The 10104-nt window shown below is 38.9% G+C and overlaps 1 non-coding gene and 1 pseudogene across 1 annotated transcript; one reads left to right on the forward strand and one right to left on the reverse strand.

The window, feature by feature from the left end:
• The first annotated feature begins 4391 nt into the window (after positions 1-4391).
• On the forward strand, positions 4392-4464 carry trnak-uuu (transfer RNA lysine (anticodon UUU)). Its single transcript has one exon. It is a non-coding gene; the product is annotated as a tRNA-Lys (tRNA).
• A 4898-nt stretch (positions 4465-9362) lies between these two features.
• On the reverse strand, positions 9363-9421 carry LOC148824707 (U7 small nuclear RNA; annotated as a pseudogene).
• Positions 9422-10104: the final 683 nt, after the last annotated feature.

Below are 10104 nucleotides of genomic sequence, written 5' to 3' on the forward strand. Positions count from 1 at the left end.
CACACTCACAGGCACCACACACATTTATACACACAATCAGACACTCACACACATACTCGCACACATTCACAGACACACATATAGACACTACTAATACTTACAGACACACACCCAAACACTGATAGACACCACACACTTCCAGACACCACAAACTCACAGACACACTCTACAAACATTTATACTTATAATAACAGTAATGCTATCACTAAAACTAACACTACTGCTACTGTTAATACTGTAACAGTAACACTATAATTAAATTTAATATTAACATAAAAATGATCGTTAAAACTAAAATTATCAGTAGTGCTATCATCATTAATACTCACATGAACACTTGCATTAATATTAAAACTACCAGTTGTACCCTCACTAATATTAACATAAATACACTAGCATTAGTATTAGTTGCTGTCCGTGATGTCACACCACTCTTTGTGATGAAGGCGAGACACCTAGCCAGGCACAGTGACGTGCCGCGTGTCGCCATGGTTACCATACTTACGATTTGTAAACAAATGGAAAATGAATTTAAACTGTTACTTACAAATATTTATTAACTTTTAATATAATTTTCTAGCTCTAGGATACAATTCCTAAATAATAATTTGAATAAATCATTCTTTAATTTCAGATTGAACATTATTAACACTAAACGCACTATGTTAATTAATCGATATTAACTCTTTTCTAGATTTTAAAATGGGTCAAGAACTGGAAAAGATTCAGTGCTCACCAATCAGTGAAGTTAATCGATTATTCTACGTTTTTTTAGTTGAATTAATTGCTTGTCGATAGATAAGTGATCAATAACTCTCCTCCGTGCGCTCTGCGCGTCTCCCGCGGTCTCGCTCTCTGATCCTGGCGCTCAGGCTGGTGTCTGTGACGTCATAGCGCTCTTTCTGACAGAGCAGAGCGCATCTCTGCTGGAGGAGACTCCTGTCCAGAGCCTGGGGGGCTTTTCTTACAGATATAACATCTCCAAAAACAAAACACACCTGGCTGTTAAGAGAAGAGATTCATAACAGCAGGAGGAGGAGAATGAGGAGGAGGAGAATGACAAACCGAGAAATGAAATTCATTAAACAGAAACAGCAAAAAAGTTTACTTCACAGAATAATGCGTTATAAAGCATACTCCTGTGGAGCAGAAGAGAAAGAGAAAGAGCATAGGTCTCTATAATAAGCGCTTTTAAGCGTTTTACACAAATCTCCATAGAATAGAAGCCAGGAGGATCAGACTCCTGAACCTGGAGGTTGAAGAGCAGCTCTTGGTTTTCTTTCCACCCAAGCTCTCAGTTCCTCAGCGGGTTTGATGATTTAATTAACTGTATAACTGTTATCAGACTCTCTTTAACTGTATATTTATAAGACTCTCCATGAGAGACGTGTGGGAGATGCTGAATCCCAGGGCTGGTGTGGAATCACACACAGACAGGTCTTCTGTGTGATCCGAGTCCCACTGCTCAGAGCTACAGACTTGTCAACTAGTCACTATTGTAGACACGACCATCAGTCTGCTGCTGTTGATAATCATATTACACTTATAAGAGTGGCAATACTGCTGTTCATTAAATAAGAAAAAATAATAATAAGAGATAATCACATATTGCTCCATTGTCAGTCAAACACTTCTGACAGATAATAGGTTTATTCCATGCTGAAAAAAAGAAGAGAGAAAACACGTTTCGGCCGTGGAGCCTTCTTCTGGTGTGAGAGAGACAAGGCAGTAGGCAAAGGTAATGTAGCTGGAGAACAAAGGCTGGGAGGGAGGAGGGGTGAGAGGCCAGAGCAGGGGACATAAAGAGAGGCCAATCAAGAGGTGTAAAGTCAGAATAGATGTAGAGAGGCGTGACAGAAAGAGGGTCTTTGAACAGCTGTGAAGAGACGGAATGCTGGTTTAGTGAGAGAAGCGGGCAAGTGGCCCAGGGAGGAAGAGAAGGTATGACGAAGAGATCTAGAAAAAGATTTGGAGGAAGGCATAGTGGGTCGCAGCAGGTGTAGGCTGTAATAGTTCAGGTGGGTAGCTGCGTCAGCATGCGTAGGTTGCAAAGGAACAAGTAATAGGTTTATTCCATGCTGAAAAAAAGAAAAAAGAAAACACAACGTTTCGGCTCTTCACACCTCTTCGGGTGTGAGGTGTCACACCTGCTCACACCTGAAGCTGCTCACACCTGAAGAAGGCTCCACGGCCGAAACATTATGTTTACTTTACTTTCAGCAAGGAATAAACCTATTACTTGTTTCTTTGCAGCCTACGCATGCTGACGCAGCTACCCACCTGAACTTCTGACAGAGGTTTGGAGGCAGACTTACAGTATAGACAATGAATCAGGACAGTAATACTGAAGGGCTGGAGGTCCTGGAAAGGGTTAATAGAAGCTTCTTGCTTCTGACCTGGAACAGAGCCCATAGCTGCCAGATCAGTGACCCCTGAGCCCAGTTCACAGAGATGGGAACCAGCCACAGCCTCACAGTACAACCTAGCTTCCTGTGCTGGAGGAGCTCAGAAGAGCACAAACCACAGACTCACTGCAGAGTCTGACCTGCAGCTCCAGTGAAGCTCTGTCTTATATCACCGCTTTTAGGCTGTATTAACAAGGACTGATTTTTAAAAGAAATCGTCATATCATTGCTTTTTCAAACTGACTCTTGCACTTATGCCCCTGCTGCTGCAGTTATTATGGTGAGGCTGTAACACAGGAGCTCTGTTATATTGAACAGGAGAGTTTAAATACAGCATAACTTCTAATATTACTACAGCTATTACTACAACTACTCCTGCCACTGATACTACCGCTACCTACTATTACTATTAATACCTACTACTAATATTTTACTGCTCCTCCTACTGCTACTGCTACTACTACCTATAAGAATAAGGAGGAGGAGCTGAGCTGTGTCCTCACTCTGTTCAGACAGGGGGTGTATTATTGTATAAGTATCAGTTCAGCTCCACTGTGCTGTTAGATTAGTCTCAATCACACAGTCAGCTCCACACAGAGAGACACTGGGGCCACAGCTGGAGGGGCTGAAACATCTGTGTAGACTGGAGCTGCACAGGGACAGACTCGGAGTCTGAGGTAGAGCTGCTGTCCACCAGGCTCAGTACAGAGGGGACAATCACTGCTGGGCTTTTCTTTCTTTTTCATTTAAATGTTTGGGCTCTGTTCACATCCACAGGACACCCAGTTCTTATTCAGTCCACCTTGTTTCTGTATTCCTGTGCTGACCTGTGTGACCTCACTGCCACAGTGGATGAAACAGTGATGTTGCTCTGATATATGTGGAGAATACTGAAAGGGCCCTGTCTGATTGTTTTATTTGTTATTGGTTTTATTTCCACCCCGCACTCAGTTCCACAGCTGGACTGATGATTTATTTAATTGTGTTACTCTTACCAGACTCAGAATCATGGCTGTGGAGCCTTCTTTGGGTGTGATACAGAATAAACCTTTACTTGTTTCTTTTCATGTTAATTTAGACCTGATCTCCAGAAAATCGTCAGTTGCTTTCAGTAGCTAAATACACAGGCCACACTGCTCCAGCTGAGGCTCAAACTCACAACCTCAGATTAACTCTGCTGTGCACTGCTGTATAAGTGCCACACGCTGACCGACTGCGCTACTGGAGCTGTTTAACACCCTTTCCTCATACAGACTGACGCTGCAGAAACACAGGCTGCAAACAGGATTTCGGTTGTGGATCCATCTCCACATGGGGGAAAGGAACAGTAAAATAGCAAGGAAAATACAAGAGAAGAAACGGAAAGAATTGTGCTCACTGCAAAGTAGGAAGGAAAGAGGTGTCCGGATACGTAAATCAGCTCGGCAGATAATTTGTAACGACATTCTTTGCTGACAATCAGCAGACGGATTTCGCTTTAGGTTCCGCTGTGCAGTTTGAACGTACATTCTCCGAGATCGGTTGGTTATATGAGATCAGCTGAAATTACCAATAACCTTTGTACATGATCTGGAATGTGACTGGTTAAATTTCAGCAGAGCTGCAACTCCCCTTATAAAGGGTGTGCGCACTTATACAACCAAGGCATCGAAAGTTTTTATTTATTATTGTTCCAAAAAATGTTACATTTGTTTTCTTTCTTAAATGTTGTTGATTAAAAGATCTTATTAAATGTGAAAAAATCTGATTGTGAAAAGGTCAAAATGTTAGTGAAAAAATGTGTAATGTGAGGAAAGATGAATTGTGGGAGCACCTTGACTCCTCGTGTCGTTCTATATTTCTCTCTCATTCTAGTGGGAGTGGTGCCGTCGCTTCTGGATAAAGTCTGTCAGTGGTCATTCCAGACGGGTCAGGTATGACTGCGCTTTGGCACAAGAAGAGACATGTGACTTGCGTGAATCCCGTCAGTATCTACTTTCTTCCAAAGCCTGGATAGCTCAGTTGGTAGAGTGTTAGACTTTTAATCTAAGGGTCCAGGGTTCAAGTCCCTGTTCGGGTGGTTGTGCTTTCCTTAAATTTATTGTGAATGTCATTATAAATTAGTAAGGTGTCGGTCGCGTAAACCAAAGATCGGGGGTTCGAACTCCATCCGTGCCTGTTTTGTTTACCAAGACTTTACTTTATCTATATCGTCAATTGTCTTGCAATGTAGAAATCTCTGTATTAAGAAGAAAATAACTACCAGTAGTAGTTAATAATCCTTCGACAAAGCAACAGGTGCATTCAGAACACCAGCCTCCACTGCTTGTCAGGATGGGTGAGTGGTCTTAGGTGCCAGACTCAAGGACTCAATCATGTGTAGTGACAGTTTTATGTTATTCACAACACGGATTTCCATTCATGTTTATTATTTGTTATGTTGGTTGTATGAGAACAGTTTCTTCAAAAGTCCTGTCAATTAACAGTGGATAGCAAGCCGACATACATCTTTATGAAAACTCTCTTTAAGGCAATTACAAGTGTCTTGAAGAAATCTGCGTCATATTTTTAAAATAGTTTAGCTCAAGATGCAATGGGACTATAAATGAATTCTCCCGCCCTCCATTCCAAGATAGACTCCATGTGTGAATCTTATTTTGCTTGAAGTTTCTGATGTTGGTCATTATTGGAAATTGCCCAGTGATGTTGACTCAGGTACTCTCAGTTGTTACGTGCTGTAATTTGATACATGCAAAGCATTTGTATTCCCTCCAAGTATCAATAAGGTCAATCCCAGTGGGCAAAAGATGTAGAATATACATCTCTTAAATACATACCTTAGACGTATAAATGTGGTCCATAATTAGTCTAGAATGAAATTCTAATATACTTATATCGTTATACATCAATTATACATCTATGATATGTCAATTTTTCATAAATGTTGGAGTTCTATTATACGGATACATTTATAGTACTATTATACATATATGGTTAAAGGTCTATTATACATCAAAGCTATGTTTTATAGGCATAGAAACTAGAAAATCAAACCAATGATTTGGTTTAGAAATTTATTCTGAAAATATACAATCATTCACTCCTGAAAAATTATACATTATATACAATATTGTAATCAAAATGTGGCTAATCATCAAAAATCATAAAAAAACAACTAGTAAACTTCAGCTACAAATTCTAGTAACATGGCAATATATTAACAAACACAAACTAATTACATGAACACGCTAATATTTAACTCAAAACCACATTTCAATTCAAATATAAGTTTTAAAATTTACAACTTCTATATTTTCAAGAAAATATTATTACAATGTGAAATTAAGTCGATTTTTACTGTCCACCATTTGCAACACCGTCTAATTGTCCTAACGGTTAGAACCAGACTTCCTGGCCCCCTGCGTTGCATACGCATTCTTTAAATAACACATTGTGTGCTCTTTATTTCTTTTTCTGTTGCTGTTGAGTGGGACTTCAGCACCACAGCTAGGAGAAAATTTTATAATATTAGTACTCAAATAATGGATGAGTAATCTCTTCTTGAATATAATCTCAAAAAAGAGCCATTAAGGTTTACTAAGCACAAAGCTTATTTAATGTATTAAATTTAGCTTGCATCATAGTAATTGAGCAATAAAGTCTGTCCTAATTAAAGAGTTTCCAAAGTTTGAAAGTACAACATAGAATAAGAGTACCTTTAATTACTCTATAAAGATTTGTGTCTCCCAGGCCCCTATTTTGTCGTTGATCTTTAGGGTTTGTGCCAGCGAAGTTGAATTCCATCATCAGTTCGTTTGTCATAAGTCTGAAAAACATATTTTCACTGAGCTTAGACATTTTTTAAGTGAGTTTCCACTCAACATTTATTCACTCAAATATTTAGGATCAAATGTACTAAATTCAGTGGTTAACAAGGTATCTTTAAGCTAAATTTTGTGGATATTTTAACTTGATCAAAGTAAAAATGTAATGTAAAAACATTTAAAAAATTGATAAGCAATACCTTGACAACACTGTGAACAAACTCTCTTTGACATCACTGCTGCCTACCCTCCAAAGTTGGTTTATCTGGAAATAATATTATATTAGAAATAATATAAGAAGCTATTTTTACTACTAGATCTTCACTAATCAACTAATCAGACATACCCATTACACATTTTCAATTATTATCTGCACTTTTCTGATATATTTGCTCAGTCCTAGAACACAAAGTGACCATATTTCAAAGTTCAAAAGTTGTAGCAACTTTTTAGAACATGAAGCTTTTTGTAAAACACTTTATTTTGGCATTAAAAAATAACCAGGATTATACATTATAAACTAAAAATAAGAAAGTATGCCAGAGATGGATCCTATTAATCAGATGTAGGCTGTCATATAATGACGTATCTGTAACCTAGAATACTAGTAGTGAATATTGTCTACACCACAGAGAGAATATAATATCATACAAGCAGGTTTTGATTGTCCATGTTGTCAAGGACTCGCTTGTGTGTACAGGACTCTTCCATTGTGCTCAGCCTCTTGATGTGAAATTGGGAGTTCACCAGTTCTGTACACTTTCCCACATGCCTCAGTTCATCTCTGATCTCTATTAGGAGACCCAATACCCGAAACTCTGAAATCATTCACATTTTGTATCGGCATTTGAAAGGAATTAGGTCAGGATTTTCTTACACTATTGTTACATTAGCATCACTGTAGTGTTGCTAATGTGCTACATGCAATTTATTATCCTAAAAATGTTAAATTTTCACATTTGAAGTTGATTTTGTATGATCTTCACCATAACACTATTTTTATGTGACATTTATTGCTTATTAACATACTATTTTTAATCAAAATAATATTAAGTAAGACCTGTATGTATTCAAATAGTATTATTATTATACTTACTCATCAAAGAGGATTGCTGAGAAAAATGTGACAGTATTTAACATAAATCGCAAACAATGAATATCAGCAATGCATTGTGGTATATAACTGGAAAAGATGCTGTGTTAGATATGTTTTCAATTTCAATTATATATGCGTTTATTAATGTTGTCAATATTATGGTTGCAATTTAACCATGGTGAGAATCCCTGCCTGTCATACAGGAGAGTGGGGTTTGATTCCTGACAAGGAGCTAAGGAGCTTTTTCTACAGCCTGTTTACAATACAAACTGTAGTATGAGACACCTTTCTTCCTACAGAAATCTATTTTTTTAAAAAGGAGATTCATTTGTTATAACAACACAAAACATCAAAGTGAAGTTACTTTTCAGCAACCCCTTGGCTACATGGGAATTTTTTTGGGGGTCATTTGCAAAATAAAACAAGGAATTCACTCCTGTAGAAAATGGAAGACGGATTTGATGTGGAAATAATTTCAGTTTTTTTCCCAATTGTACTCCCATCAAAGTGACATAAGAAAAGTCATTGTCAGAAGTGGGATATGAAAACAAGCCACCAGGGGAGACCGATGTAATAACTGCACCAGAAATATATTAAAACAAATGGGTTGTCACTAAGGAAATTCATAGAGAAATACAAGTCCCGCCATAAAACAGCATAAGGAGTGCAAAACATGTTACATTATTTTAACGTTACACAGCGTCAGTAAAAGAGGGACTCAAGGACACTAGTTTGTGATTCGAGCTGAGAAAAGGAAGTGTGACTTTGGACACAGGGCATTGCAGAGAGGAACAAATGGTGCAACAAAACAAAATGCCAAAACCCCAGATTGAACCAGGGACCTTAAGAGCTTCAGTCTAACGCTTTCTCAGCTGATCTATTTCAACCTCCGTGTATGACCCAAGCTCTGCTATCTGCAGTAGCCTCCCAAAGTTCCAGCATGAGTGCATGAAGAGGAGTGGTAGAGTGTTACTGTGACGTCACTCAGAAGGGAAGTGATCCAGCTCAGCTCTCTGAGGTCTGGTAGATACTGTACATCTTCCTCATGAGTAATGTAGGATCAACTTCTTCAGGCTGGAGGAAGGGCTTACATTTCGGCAGCAGAAGCTGACTGAGTAGTGACTTCTAGGACATGCTCTTAGCAGGTTGCTTTGCCAAGTTTGTCAGTTCTGCTGAAATGGTCTGTCTCTAGGGACATTTAGGAAGCAGAGGAATGACTATCTGAAAGGTGACATGATCTGCTGGCTGTTTGGCGTAATCATGAATGATGCAGGAAATGCAGGTTCTTGAAGTAAGAGAAACAAGATCCATAAAATACTGGCAGAAGTGCAAAACTTGAGAGGATAAAAAGACACCTGTTTCTGCCTGATTTCAAACAGGGGATCTTGTGCATGTGTGATGAACGTGATAATCACAATATTACAGAAATGACAGCAACATTGACCGTGGCAAGACAGAAGATTGTGAATACTCACAGTGCCTTTATTCTGCTGTATTCATTTACTGTGCTCATCAGGCAGTAACACACCTGCTACCTACACTGTTCCCAGAGTTGGATAGGTGACTCCACATTCTACAGCTCTCTAGCAATAGAGGAAGTCAGACTACAGAAATGGAGAAAATCTCCTCTTCAGAATGTGGAAATTTCCTGAGAGAAGTCCTTTTCTCGAAGTTCAACACTCTCTGCAAGTCACCCATTCCCACCTTGCGCAGTGTAGTGGTTATCACATTCTCTTAACACACCAAAGGGTTTCAGTTTGAAAGCAGGCAAAAACAAGTGATCACTTTTCTCACATTTTTCACTCCTGACATTGCTTTATGGGTCTATTTTCTATACTGTGCTGATCAATTGGAAACCCAAAGGCGAAAAAGACACGTTCCCTCACCTAAGGTTGAACCTACAGAACCACATCAAATTCCAGGAATCAAAACTGCTAGAGCGTACGGAAGCAGACAGCTTTATCAAGATATCCAAGTGCAAGATATTTTTATTCATAAAAGACCCTATTTATATTGTTTGAGAAATATTAATACAGATGTTTGTTTTTCACCAAAAAAACGGGCTTCCTGACTTCAAAAAGCCTTCCAGACAAATACTAAAACAGCAAAAAATTCCGCTTGTTGGAGGAAACAAAAACACATATACCCAACCAAACTTTGAGTACAGGCCAGTCAGGGTGATAATACAAGACCATATAAAATGAAACAAATAAAACCTGTCAACTGGTAATCACCACTAACCATAAAAAATGAAGTGGCCATACACAGGAGGTGACTCTTGGGTGTAAATTAAATCCACGCAAGAAGGGGGTTTAGTGTTATATTTCCAAATCTGATATGCAAATGAGAGATCAGGCTCAGCCAATCACAAAGCTCCCATGGTCTGGAATGGAGCTGCTCCCCTCTTCTAGTTATTCACACTGGAGTTAGGTTACATATTAGCACACTTCATCTAACAGTTGTTTCAGAAAACTTTTTAAGAACTTTATTTTAATTTCACAAACAAATACAAAGAATCACAAAATAGGAAACTTTAATAAATATACCCAAAACAATATATATATGAAACCATCTCTTTAGGTTATAGCTGTCTCTAATAATGGACAGGGCCAGGCTACCTGCTCCCTTCACTGGAACCTCGATGTCTATAAACACCCCCATGTTCCTCAACCCCCACAGGGTGTCTTTTCCACTGTTCACCACAGCCCAAATCAAGCAGGGGTCAGGGTGAGGTGAAAGGGCCTGTAACCAGTCCTCCAACTGGGCTCAGAAAGCCCAGTCTCCTGTTCACATCCGACCA

The sequence above is a fragment of the Atractosteus spatula genome, chromosome 10, assembly GCF_055471065.1.
Source record: "Atractosteus spatula isolate fAtrSpa1 chromosome 10, fAtrSpa1.hap1, whole genome shotgun sequence".
In the NCBI taxonomy this organism is placed as follows: Eukaryota; Metazoa; Chordata; class Actinopteri; order Semionotiformes; family Lepisosteidae; genus Atractosteus; species Atractosteus spatula.